At 37.9% G+C, this 25,342-nt stretch overlaps 1 pseudogene; it reads right to left on the reverse strand.

The window, feature by feature from the left end:
• Positions 1-10,558: 10,558 nt before the first annotated feature.
• LOC106002682 lies at positions 10,559-11,222 on the reverse strand (annotated as a pseudogene).
• Between the last annotated feature and the right edge of the window lie 14,120 nt (positions 11,223-25,342).

Consider the following 25,342-nt stretch of genomic DNA (forward strand, 5'->3'; position numbering starts at 1 on the left):
GCTGTGGTGGCAGCTCATGGGGCAGAGGGCCTGTGGCTCCAGCTCAGTCTGTCACTGAGCTGCCGGGTGGCCTGGGTGCCTGCGGCAGGTCCACGCTCCTGTGGCAGGATTTTCCCCCTGTGGATCTCAGCCTCCGAGTGTGCTAACAGAGTCTAGTCCATCTCCCAGGCAGCATGGAATGTGTTCTTGTATCCCTTTGGTCAGAAAGAACCATGAAATAATGGTGTGGCCAAAATCGTGTGATGCACGCAGAATGCTTTCCCAGGGAACTCTGTCCAATTCAGTTGGGGACAAGAGGGTGACATGCTTTAGCAGTTGGGGACAAGAGGGTGACATGCTTTAGCTGGATGGCTGCACAGATTGTTGTTTATGTCTGTTTGTTGCCAGTCCCAGACCTTGAACTTAGGATCTGGGCACAGTCCATGAGCTGCAGGCTAGCCTGGCTTTGTTGGCACTGAAGTTGGACAGGGGTTTCAAAGACTTTCCTGCTTAGGGTGACTTTGACCATGATCCTCCTATCACATTGACCATGATCCTCCTATCACAGCCTTGTAAGTATCAAGGAGGACTGGTGAGAGCCACTGGTGCCTGTCTAACCATTGGTCTTGCTGATGTTCTTGGAAGACCGGTGAGCTGGAGCCCACAGTTTGAATAGTTTGAATCCTAGATCCTAAGAAACTCATTCCTATCCATATGAATACCAATGGAATGTGATGTATGCTATGATTGAATGGGCAGTTTTTGAATGATTCTAGGATAAAATTATACACAATTATTTTATAGGACACTGATCGATTTTAATTAATACTTTATGAAGATTTAAACAATCACATTCATTAAATTGGGCATAATGAAATACCTAAGAATTGGACATCACATAGTATAGAGATGTCATTTTTTCTGCCCGGACTTTCTTAATTGCTATATAGCATTTTCTGAATGTACTTTGGAATATGAAACTAGGATATATTATAGCTGACCTGGAAATAAATTATTCAAACAATTTTTATCAAAAATGCTTATAGCAAAATAAAGAGGCAAATCCAAATTATGTATATTTGAAGACAATGCTTGGTTAATCCTCCTCTCACATTCCCCCCCTTCTTAAGAATAACAAACATTGTAAGGAAATGCTTAGAATGTTTTGGAGAAATAGGTTGACTTTAAACCAGTGAGTTACTCTATGCTGCATTTTGTTTACTTTATATCTAGAAAAGCTAGACTCTCATCTTATCATTTTCCTTAGGCTTTATACTCAGGTTTAATCTTCGATGGATGAGAAATAAAGATATAAACATTTTTTAACAGTGGTTAAATTTAGGCTGAGGAATCTAGGTACAATTATACTCATACAGATAAGCCTCATCAGTCATGAGACCATGATATCAAAATGTTAACCAATGCTTACTGGTGTCATGCTTATGAGATTTTGTGTATTATAAATAGTGGTTATTAGCAGTTGTTTTGTAAACAACATCATTTCATGGGTTAGGAACTGAAGTGAGACATTATACTCAGAACTAAATTGAAGGAGGAATCCAAAATTAGTTACCAAGATATACATAATTAACACAATGTTTTAAAAATGCAAGCTAAAGGAAATAATTTATAAAAAAAATCAGCATTTACAATAAATACAGAATCAGTATGACTGACACTTCTTTTATCCCAGTTGCAATACGGCTTGCATGATGACTTTTCTGGTTATATGTTTAGTTAGGTCTTGATATTTAGCTGAAGTTCTGTTCTTTCATATATTCATTTATCAGATCAAAGAGGAAATTAATTCCATGCCAGAGTCAACATCCATAATAACGATATAGTTGTATCCTGCTACTTTGCCAAAGTTTCAAATCAGCTTGAGTATCTTGAGTCTTTTTTGGATCTAACTAAATGGGTATGTAATTTTGTCAGTACTAAAAAGATTTTGATCATCACTCATTAAAATAGTATTTTCTAGAAACTACTTCTATCTTTTCATGAAATTTTTAATGTCATTTATATCATGGGTTGATGTTTTCCTTTAGATAACCTACATTCAGTCTTCTACAATTTGGAGTAGTTTAAAATTATGTATACTCAGGTACCCTGCTCAGATTCTATTATTTGCATATTTTGTTCTTGTTAAATCAGTAGGATTTAGGTCTCAATATGGATACTATTGGACTTATTCATGGCATTTCTGAATTTTTTAAGTATGTCATGATTTTTGTTATTTTATTCTTTTAATATGGGCAGCTCTCACTCCACATACAGTCACATTTGTTTTAAACAACTTGATCCATTCATGTGATTTGCTATATTACGTTCATCTAGATGAATTTAATTACAAATTAACACAACCATATTTCTTTTTTAATTTTAATTTTAATAATTATTATTGTGAAAATACTGTACAGAGGGGTAACAATTACATGGGCAAGATAGTGAGTACATTTCTTATCAAGCATTGTAGCCTCCTCCTTTGTTTACTCTTCCCATCCCTTCCCATTCTCCCACCCCCCCACCGAATCTTCCCCCTCCCAATAAGTTGTAAAGTTCGTTTTCGACATGACAACTTGTACTTCTCATAACACAACCATATTTCTGAGACACAGTTATCTTTATGGATCTACTAAAGGGTAACATGTATTTGAGGTTTTTGTGCTTAAACACAACCAGGCACAACAAGTTTTTGTTCCTGGGGGACTTCTACTTTCTTGGTTGTTTTTCCAGCTGTGGTGACTTTAACATATGTGTGCATTTTATTTCAGTTGTTTTTTGTCTATATTTTGTTTCATATAAAAGAAAATACATAAATAATCAGTGATTTAGAACTTTTCCAAATAGATTTCTAAGAGAGATACTTGAAGTTTTGTGGCATCTGGGACCAGGTAGGTCTTCTTAATGGAGGGGGTAGCAGAATAACAGACACATTCTTTGACATGATTTGAATTCTTCCTCCTCTTGCCTCACTATTTCCAATAATATTACTTCAAAGCCTTTAGTGGAAAGAAAATAATTTTGTCTGTATGAACTCATAAATTTGCTTTAATTAGGACACACTACACATTTACATGTGATTTTAACTCTAAAATCTTCTTTCCTTCTTTTAAGATCACAGATGTGAATTTATAATGCTAAAATACCATCTAATAATTTATATGAAATGGTCCAAATTATTTTCACTTCACACTATGTGTAATATAGAGTGTAATAATAGTGAGTAATGTAGTATGTAATAATTTTCTTTGGGGAAAGCTAATTACAGTGGATTTTGTGAAATACTGAGTAATAGTAAAAATTATGTTTGATTCTATTAAAAAGGTCACAGTTACATCTAAAAATAACTCATAATTATAAACTAATGCTAAAAAGTAAGATTGTTTATTGGAAAAAGCCAGAAGTTTCAATAAGCTTACTTTTTAGAAATTGACTTGGATCTGGGCTTTGGTGGCTCATGCCTGCAATCCTAGCTACTCAGGAGTCTCAGAATGAGGATAATGGTTCAAAGCCAGCCTGTGCAGAAAAGTCTGTGAGACTCTTATCTCCAATAACCCACTTGAAAAGTAGAAACAACACTGTGGCTCAAGTGGTACAGTGGTATCAATGAGCTGAAGAGCTGAGAGACAGCGCCCAGTCCCAAAGTTCAAGCCGCATGACCAACAAAAAAAACAAAAAATTGACATGGATTTTTACTTTAAATTTCATGATTTTTTTTATTGTGAAAATACATACAGAGGGGTTACAATTACATGAGCAAGGTAATGATTACATTTCTTATCAAGCATTGTTGCCTCCTCCTTTGTTTCCCTTACCATCCCTTCCCAACTAACTCCCCACTCCCAAACCAACACATATGTCAAAGTTGTAAAGTTCGTTTTCCGACATAACGTGTTGTACATCTGATTGTTGCAATGAGTCCAACTGTATCCCTATTTAAAGAATTTGTTTTTCCCTTCTCCTCCACAAATTATACAACATCAAATACAGTGAAAACAGGGGTTATACCATGGGGGAGGGACATACAAAGCAACAAAGAAATCATCTTAGAAATATGCTAGAAACAATAGCAAGAGAAAAAACACCATTTGAGTTCTTATCTTGGGGTACATTTCACCTAATATCAACTTATCTGACCGTTTCTGCTTGTCTCACAAATATACTAGTTATTGCAAATAAGGGAAACCATGGGACATATGTTTCTTTGGGCCTGGCTTACTTCACTTAATATAATTTTTTCCAAGTCTTTCCATTTCCTAACACATGGGGCAATGTCATTCTTTCTGATAGAGGCATAGAATTACATTATGTATATATACCACATTTTCTTGATCCATTCATCTACTGAGGGGCATCTGGGTTGGTTCCATATCTTAGCTATGGTAAATAATGCTGCAATAAACATAGTTGTGCTGGTAGCTTTAGTATGGTTATGTTTATGATCATTTTGACAAATGCCCAAAAGTGGGATTGCTGGGAAATAGGAGTGCTCTATGTCCATACTACTTTCCAAAGTGGTTGAACAAGTTTACACCCCCACCGATAATATAGTACACCCCCACCGATAATATAGTAAAGTTTCCTTCTGTTGTTATTAGAGTTCTTGATTATAGCCATTCTAACTGGTGTGAGGTCGTATCTCAATGATGTTTAGATTTGCATTTCTTTTATGATTAGGGAAGTTGAGCATTTCTTCATGTGTCTATTAGCCATGCTTCTTTCCTCTTCAGAGAAGTTTCTCTTTAAGTCTTTAGCCCACTTATTTATTGGGCAGTTGTTTGAGGATTTGTTGTTGGATTTACTTTTGTGAGTTCCATGTATATTTTAGATAAGAAACCCTTGTTTGTTGTATGGCCAGTGAAGATCTTCTCCCAATCCATGGGTTTTCTATTGATCTTGCTAGCTTTATTCTTTGCCATGCAGATGCTCTACAATTTTATGTAATCCCATTTGTCCAACCTTTCTTTGATTTGTTGTGTTTCTGGGTATCTATTAAGAAAATTTCGGCCTGTGCCAAGGGAGACCTAGGGTGTCTGCTGTAACTCCAGATCTTTGATCCATTTGGAGTTGATTCTGGTGCAGGGTGATATATAAGAATATAGCTTTAGTTTTCTACAAGTGATTAACCAATTTTGTTTGATAGCCACTTACTGAAGAAGCTGTCTTTCTTCCATTCTATTATTTTTAGCTCCCTTATCGAAGATTAGATGGCTATATATCTGTGAGTTAATTTCTAGGATTTTAGTTCTATTGCATTGGTCCTGAGATCTGTTCTAGTGCCAGTCCGAAGCTGCTTTGTAGTAGAGTTTGAAATTTCCTATTGATATTCCTCCGGCATTGTTCTTTCTGAGGATCATTTTTTTATTCGGGGTCTTTTATTGTTCCATATGAATTTTTGGATTGCCTCTTCTATTTTATTTGAAGGATGAGGTTGGAATATTCATAGGTATCACATTGATTTTGTACATAGTTTTGGGAAGTATTGCCATTTTCATGATGTTGATCCTTCCAATCCAGGAACATGGGAGGATTTTCCCACTTTCTAAGTTGTTTTGATTTCCTTCTTCAGGTTTTTAAAGTTTTCATCATAGATTTTTCACTTCTTTGGTTAATCTAATTCCTATGTATTTCATTTTTTGTGGGGCTATTACGAATGGAGTTGCTTTCCTTATGTCAGCCACGCTTTTCTCATTGTTGGCATACAGTAAAGCCATTGATTTTGAGTGTTAATTTTATACCCTGCTACTTTGCCAAAATTTTGAGTCAGCATGAGTAATTTGGGAGTGGATTCTGTGGGATTCTTTAAATATAAGATCATGTCATCTGAAAAGAGCGAAAGTTTTATTTCATCTTTCCCTATTTGGATCCTTTAATGTTTGCATCTTATTGCTGTAGCGAGGCATTCTGATACTAAATTGAAGAGAAGTAGAGAGATTGGACATCCTTGTCTAGTTCCTAAGAGGAAATGGCTTTAGTTTTTTTTTACCATTAAGTATAATGCTGGCTGAAGGTTTGTCATATACAGCCTTTATTGTATTGAGGAATGTTCCCTGGATTCCTAATTTTTCCAGAGCCTTCATCATAAAGGGGTTTTGGAACTTGTCAGACGCTTTTTTCTACATCTATTGAGATAACCATGTGGTTCTTATCTTTGCTCCTGTTGCTGTGAGGAATTATATTAATTGATTTGCATATATTGAACCAGCTTTCCTCCCTGAAATGAATACTGTTTGATCATGGTGTATGATTTTTTGGATGAATTGTTGAAGTCGATGGGCCAAAATTTTGTTGAGAAGTTTTGCATCAAAGTTCATCAAAGAAGTGGGTCTCTAGTTCTCTTTCTGTGATGAGTCCCTGCCTGGTTTTGGGATGAGGGTTATGATGTCTTCATAGAATGAGTCCCGTTGTGCACTTTCTCTTTCAATTTCATTGAAGAGTTGGAAGAGTATTGGTGTGAGCTCTGCTTTGAAGGCCTTGTAGAATTCCGCTGTAAATCCATTGGTCCTTAGATGGGAGTTCTCTTATTGGTGCTTCTATCTCAATGCTTGATATGGGCCTGTTAATTTGATTTAACTCATCTTCGTTTAGTTTTGGCATATCAATATTTGCTAGGAAAAGGTCCATTTCTACCAGGTTCTCAAACTTATTAGCATAAAGGTTTGAGAAGTATTCCCTTATAATGTTCTGGATTTTGGTTGTTTCTGTAGTGATGTTTCCATTCACATATCTGAGTTTGTTTATTTCCGTGTGTGCTCTTCTTTTTCTGATAAAAGTTGCTAAGCGACTGTCAATTTTTGTTAATTTTTCAAAGAACCAACTCTTTGTTTTGTTGATTCTTTCTATGGTTTTTTTGGATTCTAATTCGTTTAATTCTGATTTAATTTTAATTATTTCTTTCAATCTACTGGATTGGACTTTATTTGGTTGCTCTTTTTCAATGAGGTTCAGATGTCTCTTTAAGTTGTTGGTTTCAGATCTCTCTAATTTGTTGATGTAGGAACTCAGAGGTATAAAATTGCCTCTGAGTACTGCATTTCCTATGTCCAAGAGGAGCTGGTAATTTATGTGTTCATTTTTGTGGAATATCATGAACATTTGCATTTCCTTTCTAATCTCTTCCATGACCCACTGGTGATTCAACAGTGTGTTGTTCAGCCTCCATGTGTTACAGGACTTTATTTGGTGGCTTTTGGTGTTAAGTTCTAATTTTATTCCCTTGGAGCCTGTTTCTTGGCCTTTACTGTGGTCTTGTTGGTTTTCTATGTGTAGGACATCTTCAAGTATCTTTTGTAAGTCTGGTTTGGTGGTTCTAAAAGCTTCTTGTATCTGAATAGGCCTATCTTTTTGCATGTTTGGGAAGTTCTCTGCTATGATTCTGTGAAATAAATTTTAACCATTAACTTCTGTCTCCAGGTGGTCCTCTACACCCATTATCCTCAGATTACTCCTTCTGATGGTGCTTTCCAAATGTTGAATAGATCTATCATATTTCTTGGATTTGTCTTGGATAGTTATACATTCTTTCTCTATAATATCTAGGCTGTCTTCAATGCCCAAGATTCGATCTTCTGCATGGTTTAACCAACTGTCAAGACTTTCTACTTTGTTTTTATTTCTTTTCCTTCTAATTGTTTGGCTTTGATGGCTTCAAATTCTTTGTTGGAGCTTTGTTTTAGGTCTTGTATAAACTTTACTTTCTTAATTTGGTGGTCAGTGTTTCTTCTCAAATCACTTAGTTTATTCGTTATGGTTTCCTTGGACTCCCATTACTTTTCTTGGGCTCCATTGAGCATTCCCTTTATGGTCTCCCTGAATTCATTCAGCTGTCTGTTCATGGATTCCATGAATGCCTTTTTTGATCTTGCTCTATTCTCATCCCTCTCTTGCAATTCCTGTATTACTCTTTGAACAGCTTCCTCTCAATCATGCAATTCCTGTCTTTCTCTTGGACTGATCTCAGCCTTCTCATGTATTTCTCTTTGACTGTTCTCATACAATTCCTGTATTAATCTTTGAGTAGCTTTCTCATGCTCACAAGATTCCTGTATTAATCTTTGGTTTGCCCCCTCTCACTCTCTATCACACTCACACTGAGTCCTTTGCAAGTTTTCAATCTATTCATTCACCATGTTTACCAGTAGTGCTTGTAGAGCTTTTTAGGAACTCTCTTCTGGATTATTCATTAAGTATTCTGTCACTTGATTATCATGAGTGGGAATTCATATAGCTGGACTGGCCATTTTTCTTGTGTTTTCCAGCTTGTTCTGCCCATTTGGTATGAAAGTAAAACCAATTTTGTGCTAGACTACTATTTTAAAGCAAGCATCAACTGGAGTCCTGTATTTGCACAGTCAAAATGGCTGCGTATAAAATCTAGTTCATCAGATACAATCTATTCATCATCAAACAACCATGGACTAATGGGGTAATAAAAGCAAAAAGGATTTGACACACCAGAAATTATTAGGTTTAGGGAGAATTGTGGAGAAAAATAGGATTAGAGGGATGTGGAAAGGTAAAACAAGAGTGAATTTAACCAAGTCCTAAATCTAAGAGTGAAATGGATTGGACAGAATGATAGGAGAGAGATTTTTTTTAAATAAAGAAAAAATGGATAAACAAAAATTTAAATCTAAGAAGTGAAACACAATATTATGCAAGTTTAAAGAAATGATATTGAGAGAAGAAAAGGATAGGTATTAAAGAAATTAAGCCTAAGATGTTTTGAATCCAGTAATAAATTTCAGGATTAAGTATGTACACAATGGGGGATAAGGTCTAATAATTGACCACAGGTATATATCTGGCGATGAGCTGAACAGCAATTAAGTCAAACAAAAAAGAGAGAGAGAAAAATATGAAAACAATAAAAAAGGACCAAAATGTCAAAAGAGATTAAACACACACACACACACACACACACACACACACACACACACACACCAAAAATAAAAATTATGAGTTTAACAAATAAAAATTGAAAAAGGTTAAAAAAAGAGTTCTTTGATTTTTGGGTTTTTTTTTGGGGGGGGAATGGGAAGACCCTGTATCTCCCCTGTGTCCATAACCAGTTTCTTGGTGGAGTCTCTGGTGTGCTTGTGGTGTTTGGTTTTTGTTTTGCTTGACTGGTTTCTTAAGTCAAATTTTTCGTGCTGGCAGAAAAATGCTTTGCTTCTTCCCAGGCTATTCCGTGGAAGGGAGATCTGCTTTGAGTATCACAAAAGAGGGAGATGGCTGTTTCCTCCAGTGTGGAAATGCCTGATGAGATAGGGTTGAGGCCTTTCAGCAAATAGTAGCTTTTACCTGTGGGGCAATTCCTGAAACACTCATGGAACCCATTCTTAGGGTTTTTTTTGTTTTTTTACAGAGTTTCAATTGTTTGTCTAGGCTGCTGTAGGAAGGGGCAGCCTCTGTCTCTGTTTACCCTGTGAAGGAAATCACTCCTCTGAGGACACTGGTTCTCCTGGCTGGCTGGGGTGACATTCCCCTGGGTAGAGCTGAGCCTGGCAGGTCATGTCTACTTCCTGTGACCTACTAAATGACTCTTTGTTTTTTTCCAAGGCCTGAGTCAGAACTATCTGCTCAGCCCTGTGGAGGTCAGTATCTTAGATGGAGATCTCTGGTAGTGGGGGATGGGTGGCCTTGCCTCCTCTGCTCCTTGAGAAGGAGTGAGGATGTCAGGATTCTACTCATGCCAGAGTGTTGTTTCCTGCGACTGTCTGGTCTGTGATCTGCAGAATGAAGATATCTGCTCCTTGTTAGTTCTTGCTGGTGTTGAGTAGAATCTGCTCACCGGCCACATCTGGGGCCTTTGTCGTGGACTCTCTCTGTAAGTATGGGGGCTACAGCCACTGGTGCTGTCCCTACTGCCACCTCAGCTGTGGCTACTGGCAAGTGCTCAGATCTATCATCTTGCCTGGATTTTCCCTCTTTGGCCAAACTCTCTGTACTGTGATGGCACACTTGGTGTGACTCTCTGGCCTAGGACTGTTCACTGGAACATTAAACCATCTTCCCCCAAATCCTCATGATTTTTTTTGACCAGAAAAAAATAGCTTTATTTGGACTGAGAATTGGAAAATGAGAGTAGAATAGGTTTTTTTGGACTGAGAATTGGAAAATGAGAGTAGGACCTGAGCTAGCAGGTCATCAACTAAATGGACTTACATTTCCAGAAAGCTCATCAACTAAATGGACTCTTGCTTTGAATCAAGGCAGCCTTGCAGTTAATGAAATCATTAATGCTACGTTTATAAAAAAAAGTACAGGTTTTTTATCATAATGAATTTTTCACCAACCACAAGTATTACAAATGGAAATGGAAGGAAAAAAAACACATTTTACAGAATTTAAACTTGTCTTCAGCATTTAGCTCAGAGGTTTCACCATCTTCAAAAAACTCCTCCTCTGTTAAAGTCTTCAGCTCTTGAGACTGGAGGCACGACTCAATTGGTAGAGTGCCAGCCAATGAGTAAAAGCATTAGGTACTGAGCTGGAGTCCCAGTCTCGAACCAAAAAAAAAAAAAAAGAAAGAAAAAAAAGAAAAAGAAAACAAAAGATCAATCAACCAGGAAGGAGATGGTCTTTACTAGCCCACAGAAATACTTTATCCATTTCCCTAGCCAGTCAGGGCTGAACAGCAGGGTAAGGCTCAGATGAGGGTGGGGTGGGGTTCAGAGGGCTAATTTCCCCCTAGTACAACACCGCAGCAGAAGCTTGATGAGAGCAAAACTGGTGAGACTTGAGGAGAGGGTCCAGGCCCTGAATTCAGTCAGAGTCACTGCTGGAAGAGGAGGAGGAAGAGGAGGAATGCTTGCCATGCTTGTGGTGTTTGTGCATCTTTTTATGTGTTTTCTTCATTTTCTTCAGTGTTTTCTTGTCCATTGTGGCTCATGGGCCTATGCCAGGAGCCAGGGGATTCACAGGACACATGCCAGGTGCAGGTGGTGGGCATGGGGAGGGTAAGGACCTGAGGGTTGGTATCCTGGATACTGTGGCTGTCGCACAGAGTAAGAGGGCCCACATGGAGGGAAAGCTGGGTTCCCCTAGGGAGGTCTTGGAGGAAAGGGACACCCGGGAACAGGACCAGGAGGAATGGCCAGATTTACAGGTTGTGGGCACAAAAGAGATGGACACCCGGGATTGGAACCTCCAGGGCACCCCATGTAAGGGATACTTGCATTTTGCACCGGCTGCCCTGCATTGGGATGCCACATGTTCAGGTGTTTTCCTAAGCCTTTCCTCTGGCGCCTGGATTAGACCAGTTTTCCTGAGCCTTTTCCCCCTCATGATTTTTTATGAGTGTTTTTTAGTGAAAAATGTTTTTGGTGTTTATATTTTGGTTTGGCATAAAATGAGCCTACTATTGTCTTAATTTAATAAAAAAATTCTGATTCTATGAAAAAATATCACCACCCAAAAAAGAGGAACAAAAGGAAAATAAATATGACATGAAACATAAATCTTAATGGACCAATAGTCTGTCAGTTTGCTTTAACTTTTAATCAAAAATTAAAGTAATACTTGATAATGTTTTATTAACATATTTAAATTTCTTCATTCTTGTCATTTAAGATTCACTTTATAAAGAAATTCAACAGGTGACAGTGTTTTGTCATGACTTTTCCAAAGAAATGATCATTTCATCATTATAGTGTATAGCACAATACACCCAGAAAGCTTTTAAGGAAAAATATTTTCACATTCTTTGGTTTGCTTCAGTCTGTATTTAAAGCTGCATACCACATCTTACCCACCCTATTGTCTGTCTTCTCATTTGAAATATTTCAATAAGTTTTCTTTCCCTGGATTGTCAGTCAGCAAATCTTTATAAAACAACATGCTTTCATTCATTGTGCTTTCCAAAATATATCTCACAAATGCCAAAATGAAGCACAATCTGAAACATCTGTGGATTTTTCCACCTAGAGTCCAAAGTAATCACTTTCCATACTCCTTAGAACCAGCTGTTCACTGGCATTAATTGTTCTATCACTTCCATGCTTTAAAACAACAGCATTTGACAATGGCTTACATTTTAATTGGTTTACCACATTTGGTTCGTTTTCAGCAAGGACTGTCTTCAAGGAAGATGGTAATAGATGAGGTTTGCAATTATGTATTTGGAAAGGGCTCTAAGTTGTGGATATAGAATATCCATTTCAGTGACTAAATATTTAAATTAAATACTATAATGTATATTCCTTCAATTTTCTGGCTACAGTGTTCTACAATCTAGATATTTTTTAAGGAAATATTGTACATGTTTCCTCGGTGACAACGTAATTGGAAGACTTAAATTTTTCTTTTTTTCTTTTTATATTGTGAAAATACTGTACAGAGGGTTTTCAATTACATGGGCAAGATAATGAGTACATTTCTTATCAAGCATTGTAGCCTCCTCCTTTGTTTCCCCTTCCCATCCCTTCCCATCCTCCCTCCCCTGCCCCACCACCTAATCCTCCTCCCCTTCCCCACCAAAGTTATAAAGTTCGTTTTTCCATATAACGACTTGTACATCTCATTGTTGGAATGGATCCACCTGTACCCCTATTTAAACATTTCTTTTTTCCCTTCCCCTTCACAAATTATACCAACCTCAAATACAGTGAAAGCAGGGGTTATACCATGGGGGAGGGACATACAAAGCAACAAAGAAATAATCTTATAAATGTGTTAGAAACAATCACCTGAAAGAAAAAAAATGAATACATATATTAGGGTTCATTTCCCTAACATCAACTTATCTGACCTTTTCTGCATGACTCAGACATATACTAGTTATTGCAATTAAGGGAAACCATGGGACCTAAGTTTCTTTGGGCCTGGCTAACTTCGCTTAATACAATTGTTTTCCATGGAAGACTTAAAATTTTCATATATCATTGCCGTCTTAAATGAAGTGAATGTACCTGGGTTTGCATACAGAACTTTTGGGACAGCATTAAAATTTGAATCTTGAATGGGACTTGATTGAGAATTGTGGCAGGCTTTCATGATATGAGAAGAGAAAGGCCTTACTAATGCTTTAATTTGCCACATTGCTATATTAGTTTATTCAAACCCACACATACACACAGATATACAAATATGTAGTATGGAGACCCAGTCAGTCTGCAAGAAAATATTTTTTTTTGGGTCCAGTTGTGGGGCCTGAACTCTGGGCCTGGGCGCTGTCCCTCAGCTCTTCAGCTGAAGGCTAGCGCTCTACCACTTGAGCCACAGCGCCACTTCCTGCTTTTTTTTTCTTTTTGCTTATGTGGTGCTGAGGAATCGAACCCAGGGCCTCATGCATTGCAAGGCAAGTGCTCTACCACTGAGCCACCTTCCCAGCCCTGCAAGAAAATATTTTAATAGGAATTCCATAAAATATTTAGTCTGCTGATGCCGGGCGCTGGTGGCTCACGCCTGTAATCCTAGCTACTCAGGAGGCTGAGATCTGAGGATCGCGGTTCAAAGCCAGCCCGGGCAGGAGAGACGGAGAGACTCCTATCTCCAATAAACCAACAGAAAACCGGAAGTGGCACTGTAGCTCAAGTGGTAGAGCGCTCACCTTGAGCTGAAGAGCTGAGGGACAGCGCCCAGGCCCAGAGTTCAAGCCCCATGGCCGACAAAAAAAAAATTAGTCTGCTGAGATCTGATTGGAATTTATAGCAATATCTATTTGCTTCCACCCCTGGACAATTCATTATCATTGGTGAGGATGTTGCCATTTGAATTTAGAATGCCCCAGAAAGACCTATGTGTTAAAGAAAAATGACTTTCAATTTCCTCCCAGACTGTGGAGAATACCTGAATAGTTCTTCTGGAGATTAAGTTCTTCAGAGTGAAAACTCTGAGAACATGCACACTCATCTACTTTCTTTTTTTCTCTTTTAATCATTCTAGGTCAAAAACATTTCTTTTTGACATTCTCCTCACCTTGACATTGTCTTGTCACAGGCCACCAAAGCAATAAAACCAACTGAACATACACTGAAACCTTCAAACTTATAAATCTGAGTAAGCCTTTCTGCTTAATAAATGGACAATATCACTTATTATGATAGGTTATAAAGCTAACACAGAAATCTAGTCTTTCAAACAATGTAGAGTATATAAAGATGCTTCATTATAAAATATCTAACTCCAAGTTATATTTTGTGTTTTTGTTTCTGTAGATCCTGGGGCTTAAACTCACAGCCTGACTGGTGCTTTTGTGTTCAAGGCCAGTGCTCTACATAAAATCTGAACTGGAACTCCATTTCTCCTGGTGGTTAATTGGAAATAAGAATCTAATGAACTTATACTGGCTGGCCTATTCATGTTGCATACTTTATGTAATTCCAATTCTCAGTATTATATAGATGTTCCAACTACAATATAAAAAAAACGTACTTAAGATATTTGTAAAGTATAAAATGAGGGAAGAATTTTCATCCTTTACAAATCTATGTAAAATCTATGCTAAACTATTGATATTTTACTGGACCTTTCCTGCAACCAGTTTGATATAGTTTAATACTTGTCACACCAACTTTCTCTCTATATTCTACTGGATATACACTTTTTCATGTATGTTTGTATATGTATACAAATATGTATCTATCTATATATGTTCCAATGTGCATCATCGGACTTGAAACTGCTTTGTTTTGCTGTTCAGCAATGAACCTTGTCGGCTCATTCTGTGACCATATCAGTGCTCATTGTCATTATTCCTTTATTTACCAAATCATCAGCCTTCTAAAGTCAGCTTCATTTCTTGGGTAAGGTTACCAAACAGTCCAACCAATATCCACTCAGAGGGTTTTAATAAAGCAAGTTTTAAGGAAGAATATAACATGAAGTGACAACTACAGAAATTCCACAGAGACCTGACATCTTTCACATTTCTGTCTTCCTTCTCTTCTCATACTTCAGAAAGTATTGACTAACACTATAAATATACTGCAATTATAAGTTAAGGATCAGTGTTTTGTGTTTTTTTTCCAACCTGAAGCCTTCTTTTCCATGATTCAACATAGACTTTTGGGAGATTTTTTGGATTGTGATGTGATTCCATCCAAAACAAAGCCATGTATATCAAGAAAGTCAATGTTTTCAACTCAGAGTATTAAACAAAAGAGGGAGAAAATTAAGGTTAGCTATATATGTTAAGCATAAATATAGGCAATATCAAGATATCTAGAAATGTATACTTTTACTGGATAAAGTGACTCAAACCTGTAATAGTATCTACTTAGAAAACAGAGATTAGAGAATTTCAGTTCCAGGCAAGCCCAGACAAAAAATAAAGTTTCAGGAAACGCTAACCATTTGCTGGGTGCAGTGTGTTTTGCTTGTGTTAGGAGGACCACAGTCCAAGCAGGTCCAGGCATAGTGATACTACCTCAAAATAAGCAATCAAATTACAATCTGCAGGTATGGCAGTAGTAGAGATGCCAAAGTTGTAAAGTTCCTTTCATTGTTGCAATGGGTCTACCTGTATCCCTATTTAAACATTTTTCCCTTCCCCTCCACAAATTATGTCAACATCAAAAATATGTGCTTGTGTAAGAAATGCATGATTCTAAAATTTCATGACAATTCTTTTGAACTTACTTTTTTGTGGAATTGTCTAGTTTAAGAAAATCAATTACACTTTCTATATAAAAAATGTTCTGTGCTTAATCCGGCAGCCCATACACTAACATCGGAATGATACAGAAAAGATTAGCATGGCCCATACACATTGATAACTTGCAAATTCGTGAAGCAATCCATATTTTTACAACAACAAATGATGAAGAGGATGGGGCCACAAGGGAACCCCACTGCATTCTTGGTGGGAGTGTAAACTTCTTCAACTACTTTGGAAAGCAGTATGGAGTTTCCTCAAATGACTCCACATAAAGCTCCCCTATGACCCAGCAATCCCACTTTTGTTCATTTACCCAAAGGATCACAAACAAGACCATACTAAAACTACCAGCACAACTATGTTTATTGCAGCATTATTTACCATAGCTAAGATATGGAACCAACCCAGATGCCCCTCAGTAGATGAATTGATCAAGAAAATGTGGTATATATATACAATTGCATTCTTTGCCTCCATCAGAAAGAATGACATTGCCCAATTTGTTAGGAAATGGAACGATTTGGAAAAAAATTCATTAAGTGAAGTAAGCCAACTCCAAAGAAACATGGTCCCATGGGTTCTCTTATTTTCAATAACTAATATATAACGACAATGACATTGCTACAGAATATAAATATTTTTAAATGAAAAAGGTGTAGGTAATGACATTGTAAGTGATCTTTATACCAAATAAATATTGGTTTAATTTCTAAAGAAATACCTGAATGAACATCATTCAGCTTCCACTGTTTATTATTCCTGGAGTAATTGCTTAAGGAGAACAAATCCACGTCAAAGCGCTCTACCACTGGGCCACCTTCCCAGCTCAGCATTACATTTTATGTGCTTAATACTTTCCTGAAATTCTTCCTTTTGGATTAAATATCCCAACAAAACTATTTTTTATGATTTCTTATATGATTTATATAGATTTCTTATGCGATTCTTATATGATTTCTTAGAGATCCATAAACAAAACAGCTCAGAACAGGAAAAGAGTAGGTAAGAAGTCATAAAAAATACTATTATAGCGGTCTTAATGGCTAAGTGTAAATAATATGTAACAAAACTGTTGGAAGATTCATTTGCTCTTTTTGCTATTCTCTCCCCTTCTCTGTAGGAAGGTTCTCACTATGAAGTGCCAAGTGGTCTGGACCTTTCAAGCCTTGTCTCAGTGACAGAAGTGATGGGATTAGGGACATGTGCTCCCATGGCTGGCTTTTACCAAGTTCACAATAAAGTAATACCAATACACATAAAGAAATTTTTGTAAGTGATGTGTATTCACTTCTTCAATTGCCAAAATTAAATTCATATGTCAAAACATCAAATTACTTACATTATAATATATGTAGTTCAACTGGCATCACTAACACCTCCATAAATCAAATGCAAACTAAAAGCTCTACTTCAAAAACCAACATCTAAGGCAGTGTTGGAAATACAAGAAGATACACAACAAATCTAAAGGAGTGAGATCTTTAACACTGGCAATGATCAGTGATAGATGAATTTTTAACCAGGCTTGAAAAGTTCGGGTCTCAACTAACTATGTGATTAGAGTTGCAGAGTTGACCTTGGTATCAAGATTGAAGGTAAAATTCAAAGGCAGCTAAGATTGCTGCAATATTGTGGCTTGATACAGTGTGACCCTGTCTGATAATGGTAAAGCACAGAGTAGAAGCTAAGTCAGTGAAATGTATAGGAAGGATTCTCCACTGAGAATAATTGCAGGGGGTGATCATCACTCTTGCGTTGAAAATGTATAGTCCATCATTCTACTTTACCCTCTAGTGTTTTTTTCTGATCTGAAGATAATTATAACATACCAATGTGCTATGAGTGCTGAGCAGTGTAGGTGTATATTACGCTAATATACGTAAAAATCCTTACAGGTATGGAATGGCCTGACCCTGACACTTCATTCTGTGTTGTTGAGTTTCATCAACAAATGTTCATAGTTAGGCAATTCACAATCATCTAAGTCTGAATCAGGAAACTGAGATAAGACATTAGGGTCATCACTCCAGTGACATGGTCTGTGACCTATGAAATAAATAACATTATTTCATAATGTAAATGTGTTTCTGAAAAATTATGCACTACAAAATACCAAATATACAAAAGGGACAATTATCCATCTCTTATATTATCAGAAGTTAAGATACTCTTGAATTGTACTTTTTTGCTAGAGGATCACAGTATGACTGCTGATATTTGGTATCTTTCCTGGTGCTCCTATACATTTGTCAATCTTCTTTGAGGAAGTGTTTTTCCATAGTTTTTTTTTTGAGGTGTTCAGAATATCAGTACTGTCGCTAACCACAACCATGGGACAGCAAAGATGATGGGATACCTGGCCAAAGAACTGAGAAATCACAGGAAGTAATAGGAAAGAAACACCAGAGGACCCAAAGCCTCATTGCCAGCTTCTGGATCCCTAAATCCTGCTTGACATGCTTTATATTCCTTCTACTACAGGGGTGGGGTGTGGGGTGGGGGGATGGTCAGTGGCTACAGGTATGTCCACAAACTAAGGCATCAATCTTGCTGGTGGTTACAACTATTGACATGAGATATTGTTTGTATACATAGTGATAATTGAATCCCTTATTGTTAGGGAGTAGAAAGGAGCAATAATCATTACAATCAAAACATAGACATTTATCTTGTCTACAGAGTCTTAATCTTTTAGTGTCCAACAGCTATAAATTAAATACTCTTGAAGTAATAACTCATATCGCTGTCTTCCCTTGACTGACCTTTCCAGAGTACAGCTCTCAGCCTTTTGACTGCTGTTTGAGATAACTTCCCAATCTATCCCTTTCCAGGTCTAACAGCTTGAGTCTAGAATTCCTCACAAGTACTGTGACAGATAAATTATTTTGAAAAGAATATTTTTTTCTTAGATAGGTTAGATTTTTATATTTTATTTCAAAAATATTATACAGAGTGGTTACAGTTACATGAGTAATGTACATTCCTTGCTGAATAGTGTTACCCACTCCATTGTTGTTCTCATATCCCTTCCCACCCTCCACACCTCCCCCTCACCCCAAAGTTGTAAAGTTCATTTCCAATATAGTGTCGTGTGAATATCATTGTTGCAATGGGTCACTCTTTGTACTTCTTTCATCACTATATTTTTTCCCTTTCCTTCTCCAAATCAGATAAATACATATACAAGATGGAAGGTACCAGAATCAAGACAGAGATTTCTAGGGATAAACCAATGGAAAAAGGCAAATGAAATAAAATTAAGATCTAGATACACTACTTTACCTACATCAAGGTTGATATCTGAAAAAAGACTTATTGTTTCTATGACTTAGAGTTAATGTCAATTAGCATCATTTTGTAAGGTCAAATGTACATAGCTGTGGAACCAGCAATCCCATTCCTGGGCACTTGTGGAAATGATCTCAAGCTAAACCACACTAAATCTACAACTATGTTTTTTGCAGCATTATTACTATAGCTAAGATATGGAACCAATAAAGATGCCCCTCAATAGATGACAGGATCAAGAAAACGTGGTATATATACACAATGGAATTTTATGCTTCTACCAGAAAGAATGACACAACCCCATTCTTAAGAAAATGGAAAGACTTGGAAAACAATCATATTATGTGAAGGAAGCCAGACTCAAAGAAACATAGGTTCCATGGTTTCCCTCATTTTTATTAATTAATGTATGCTTAGGATAGTCCTGGCAGACAGGTTCACTTTTAAACTCTTAATATTCCCTTTTTTCTCTCCCTCTTCCTCTCTCATTCCATTTGTTCTAAGTCCTGTGATGATCTTGTTGATTTTCTCCCCTGTTACATTCATCATTGCATCTTGCGAACTACTGGTATGCACTTCTGTATTCTGTCTATTCTCCTTGTGCTTCGGCTTGTACCCCTCTCACAGTGGAGGGTCAGAGATTGGGGATATTTTCTTCACTCTTTAAGTCAGACATCTATCTTTACTTTCTAGCAATACATTCATTGAATTCTTTCTGTAAATTCTAATGCCTTGAAAATGATTACTGCATTTTCATGGCTTTGTTATTTGGTATTAGGGAAGTACATAGGTCAGTAACTGTAACTTAGGAAAAAGAAGACTGCAATCATGCCTCCGTAGATGTTGTTCATTGGATAATGTTTACTTCAAGGTCTGCCTGCCTGCTTCCTTTTCACTGTTTATTTATCAATGTAGCCTTTTCTTCTGGAAAGTATTTATTGGCCTAGTGAAGATCAATTCCTACTCTAATTAGTCATTAATTTTATTCCAACATCATTTCACAGCTACTTCTGAGTTTCTTCAGGGTCTGTATAGTAGTGTTTCACATTCTTAGAAGTTTTAACATCGATGCATCCAATGATAAAGACACATTGCTTAAGTCACCATTTTGATGACTGAAAAGAAACCATGCTGCAACCTCACTATATGGTAATTTTCTGGTTTTAAATTCTTTTAGATTAGAATTGATGGTGGAGAACGAACATTGTGCCTACAATTTTATATTTTCCTAATTATTTTTAGTATCCTTTCCAATATTGTATAAAGTTAAAACATTACTACTTACTTTTAGGATTTCTAAAATGGTCAGAGTAAAAATTTTATTCATTCACAATTTTAACACAATAGTGTCCATTATGACCAAGTGAGAAATTTTAAACTTTTTATTTGTGGTCCTTAATGGTGGTGAAAGGGAATCAAGTCCAATGCTTCATGTGTCTTAGTCTCCTGTGTGCCTCTGAGCCTGCGGTGACCTGTGGTTTTATTTTCACTCAACTGGAATAAAGAAAAATTTCACTAGGAAGAAATTATTACTTGGTTACTTTCTCCAGTATCTCTCGCATATATAAAAGTAATATAATTCTACACTGACAGAAAATAGAGTTTTATATTGTATTTATTAATAGTAACTTTTTATGTCTTGTAGCCCCACTCTTCACTAAGGTTTGCCCCTTTCCTATCCCTGCTTCCCATAAAACGTGACTGGATCCACTAGAAACACAAGTCCAGTCAGCCTCTTCCTTAAAAAGCCCAACTTTAAATAACCTACCCCCTGGTAGCCCTGCTATAAACTTTCAAAGGCCTGACTGAAACCAGATTCCTTCCTGAAAGCTCTCCTCTGCCATAGGGAAATCCCTCTTCCACTCCACCCCTTCCCAGAATCCCTGCTCGGCACCACCAGAAACCAGGCCACATCCAAGAACTCCTCCTGCATTGGGCTCCTCCAACGAATCCCCACCTCATCCACCAAATACCCAGCCCCTAACTACTCTAGTCCTGCCTAGTCCCATTGCTCCCATATCCTAGTACCTGCAAGCTCCTCCCTTTCCTTTCAACCCCACCCCCAATCATCCTTCCCCCTTAAGCCCCTCCTGGTTTCATCAGAAACTCCTCCCATAACTAGCCTGCTTCTAAGTGGCCTAAACTCTCAAACACAGCCCTGAATCTACTTCTTCCCACAAAGTTCATCATGCTACACCAAAAACCCTCCACCTGCCTATAACTGCCCTTGAAACCCCACCTTGCTTGGCCAGAAGATTCTCACATAGCCCATCTCCTGCCTGGAAAGCCAGCCCTGCTCCACCACAAGCCTCTCCACCTCCCACATCTACTCTCTCAATGCCCTGGCTTGCTCCTGCCACCTATTGGCTCCTTCCTCAGATCCACACACTACACCACCAGATACCATGCCCATAATTATCCTACACCATTGTAGCCCTTCCACTCTTTCTCAAAGCCCCTTTTCCAACTAGCCCCATGGCTCCAAGCTCTGTCCTGCTCCAGAAAAACCCCACTAGAAAACCCCCACCACACTATCCAATCTCTCGACACCCACATTGCTCCACTGGAAACCACTGCACCAGTTGGTCCACCTCTGGAAGTCTCAGCAGGCTGAACTGTAAATCCTTGTCTCTCCATAGTCCCTTTTTGAAAGTTTCTTTGCCCTACTGGAAACCCTGTCCATCCATAGTCCATGTCCTGCCCTGCAACACTGAAATCCCCACCCAACCTGATTTTTCTTTTTGAAATGGTGACTGCCTACACCAGAAACCCCATCCAAACTAGTCTAGTGCACTGCTCTCACAAAGCTCTGGTCCTGAAAAACTCCTCCATACATTGTGACTATATCCTGCTCTGCAAGAAACCCCACCTCCACCCTAACACACTTCCCTAAGGCCTGCCATTCTCCACCAGAAACCCCGCCCCTTACTAGCCCATGTCTTCCACATTCCTACACCAGAATCCCCACCTTCTGTCAGCCTCTTGCCTCCATTCCCTTCCCTGCCTTATGGAAAACCTCACCCTACATATCCCACAAGGGCTCACAGTGGCTCTACCAGCACCCCTCCTCTACATAATCTCCTCCTTTGTAGCCTTGTTCTTCCTTCTCAAAGCTCTTCCCTAAATAGCCTCCTCCCCAGTGACCCCATCTTCTTCCACTGAAAACCCGTCCACCTGCCAGCCTCCATGCTCAATCCCGCCTACTCCACAAGAGTCCTGGCCCCTAACAAGTGTAGTCCTTCCTGTCCCCTCCCTGCTGTCTCAAAGCCCTACACAGACTGGGCTTCACCCTCAAAGCCCCACCCTGCTCCACCACAGAGACTGTGCCAATACCAACTCCTCCCTTGAATCAGGCAAGGCTCCACAAGAAACCCCACACCACCTCATCCATGAAGGTCCCATCTAGTAACTTTTATTACAAAAGAGATTTTATATTGGCCATATAATTCATACTAATCAATATGATAAGAAAGCAGTATTGCAAAAAGGCAACAAAAATTAAATAGCTATTAGATGCCTTAGTCTAGTTTGGGGTTCTGTTACCAGGCAGATACACATTGTGTGAAAATGTCTGAAGGGGATTCCTCTTATTGGAAAGCATTCTTTGAAGTATCAGTGATTATGAGTGATCATTTTATTTCTAGAAAATTCGTGCACATTTGTGTCAATAACTTCAAAAAATATTAGTTATTTTAAATCCTCTGGTTTCGTTGAGGAAAGAGTGTTTGTGTGTAAAAAGATGACTTTCAACTCATCTCTCTAATGAATAATTTTGGAGTTGCCTACCTTACCATGTACCAGAGATTTTAGTAACAGAAATTCTCTACCAGAATCCACTTTGAATTTCCTCCTTCCACTAAAGTGCCCTTTGGAAAACACTGAAGTGAGATTACACAGGTAAAATGCCAGAAATAAAAATGTGTTTGAGATCATTAAAAAATTATGATGAAGACCCCACCCAATGTGCTTTTAATTTTCTTTTTTTTAATTTAATTTAACTGCGGACTTTCTGAAGACCAGAAGACAAAAATATAAGAAATGCCTTATTATACCATGGTTCTGAAAAAAAGAACAAAAACAAGGAAAGACAACATAATGAGACAGAAAGGAATGAGGAACTTGTACATGTGATATAGAGTGTAAAAAATACTCTGAATCAGGTAAAACTAATTTTGGTCATGATGTATGGTTGTTCAATATATTTCATTGTAAATATTGCTCTTTATTAAGCTGTGACTTCTCAGGGATCTTCTCAGGTAATTATGTAGATGGTCAGTTTCATCATTGCAAGATCATCAGGATGAAAAACCCCACACACCTTAAGACACACCTGCAACAGCACTAGACATACACTTCTATTGGCCCAACAGTGTAAGACAGACCTATGTTTTACCACAGCTTTGTATGTGGTATGCTATGTTTTATTCAGGCTGAAGAGCCAAAGTAAGTCCAATTTGAGATTAACCTCACCATCTTGTGCTAGTCTGCCCTCAGAGTAACCCCAAGAGGGAGAGAAAAAAAACACAGGTTGTCACCAACACTGCCCACTCTTAAGAAAGCAGAGCAGTTGCCCAAGTGTTTCAGGAACAGAAAATCCCAATAGTTCAGAGAAAGGGCAGTGAGGTTAGAGTGGACTCAAACCAATCATGTAAGTGCTTGTGTGGAAATTCCCTACATTGTATGGTCAATACTATAAAAGCTGTGCTGATTTTGTGCTTGAGGACTCTTTGTGTCACTGGTTACCCAGTGTGCAGAGGACCAAGCTTGAGCTTGCAAATAAATGACTCTTTTGCTGTTCACATTGGTTGTGGTCTCTGGTGGTCTTTTGGCAGTCCCAAGTCCATAAAACATTTCTGAGGGTTTGTCTGGAATCTGCCTCATAAGACCCTCCAGATGCCCCAAAAAACCCAACTGTCAAGCCTAGGCACTGCTGTTCTGTATATTTGGTTGCCTGCAGGTTCTGTATCTGTAATTCTGGTTTCCCACCAGGTCTGTATTCTGGCTGGCAAGGAGTCTTGGCGGACGTGCTATAAGTCTGCCAAAGGGGTCTATCAGGAGATATCCCCAGACCCCTTTGGATAGATTGCTGTTTAGTACAGACACTTTTTGGGAAATTTTCCATCTGTATTCTGGCACTTCATGCAGACACTTTTTGGGAAGTTTTCTGTCTCTATTGGGAAGTTCCCCCCCCAAAAAAAGATCTGTGTTTTCTATGTGTTTGTGAACACGTTCATGATAGAAAATGTCAGCGTGCTGTAACAATTGAGTGAGTTTAAGTTTAAAATTCAAAAGGTTATGAGGTTGGGACATTACCTGAAAATTTTTATAGAATTTTCACATTGTTTTAAATGGTTTTTTAAGGATTGTTTAACTTAAAAAGTTGAAAATCTGTTATTTTAGAATGCATAAGGCTGTTTACACTGTAATCAAGGTATCTGGCTTAACAAAAAGAAGAAACTTAGAAGCCAACAGAATACCTATCTTTAGGAGTGAAGGGTGAACAGGCAGAAGTGCAGTTCAGCTGGTCATGCATGGTGGAACAGGACTTGGGAAGAGTCCACGCATGGTGAAAGAGGGCAACCTGGCACAAACACTGTTCATCTAACCCTAAGGAGTCTGAATGGGTGCATGACCATTCCACAGGAAGGACCAAGTGGCCCATTTTATTCTGTCCTTTTTCCCTGCAGATAGACACTGGAAACATGATGGTAAAAATGAGTGATGTGTTGATCTGATTAGCATTGCTCAAACTGTCCCTTGGATGTGTTAAAATTAAAATTAAGAAGGCCTTAAAAAGAGTATTAAAAAGTTTATTTGTATGTGATTTTCTCTCAATGATATTCTGCCATTGGATATATTTTTTAAGGCATCAAGGTGTTAAGTCTAGCTTTTTGGTACAATGATGGTGATTGTAATTTTTGCATTAAGAAAAAATTGTTATTTGAGTTTAAAAGTTTTAATGTGTATCTGCTTTAAAACAAGCAGCCAAGAAGAAATGAGTGACACCTAGCCTCAAGAGTTCAAGGGATTTTTCAAAATGCAACTAAAAACTAAAGTATAGAATATTAAAACAGAGATTAATAGAAGGCTTACAAGTTAGGAATGGAAAGTTTAAAAGTAAAATTGTTCTAAACATTTGCCTCAAAGTGCAAAAAGGAAAAATTAGGATTACCAAAATAATTGCTTAATTCCTATTTCAGTTTGCTTTCATTGGTTTTTTTTTGTAACAGTTCCCAGCAGGCCCCCCCCAAAAAAAGACTGAGGATTCTTGTAAGTTTGTCAGAAGTAGCTTTGGCTCTTAATTAGATTCAGGTAAGAACATGCTTAAAAGTTACTTCTATGTTTACCACCTTGTTGCTTTAAATTGGAGGAAAGTGGCCTTTTATGAGACTCATTGATCTGCAAATTGGTTTGAAGCCAGCCTGGGCAGAAAAAGGTCCATGTGAGACTGTCACCACTACCCAGCTAGCA

The sequence above is a fragment of the Dipodomys ordii genome, unplaced genomic scaffold (genome assembly GCF_000151885.1).
Source record: "Dipodomys ordii isolate 6190 unplaced genomic scaffold, Dord_2.0 Scaffold1000000042, whole genome shotgun sequence".
Taxonomy (NCBI): Eukaryota; Metazoa; Chordata; class Mammalia; order Rodentia; family Heteromyidae; genus Dipodomys; species Dipodomys ordii.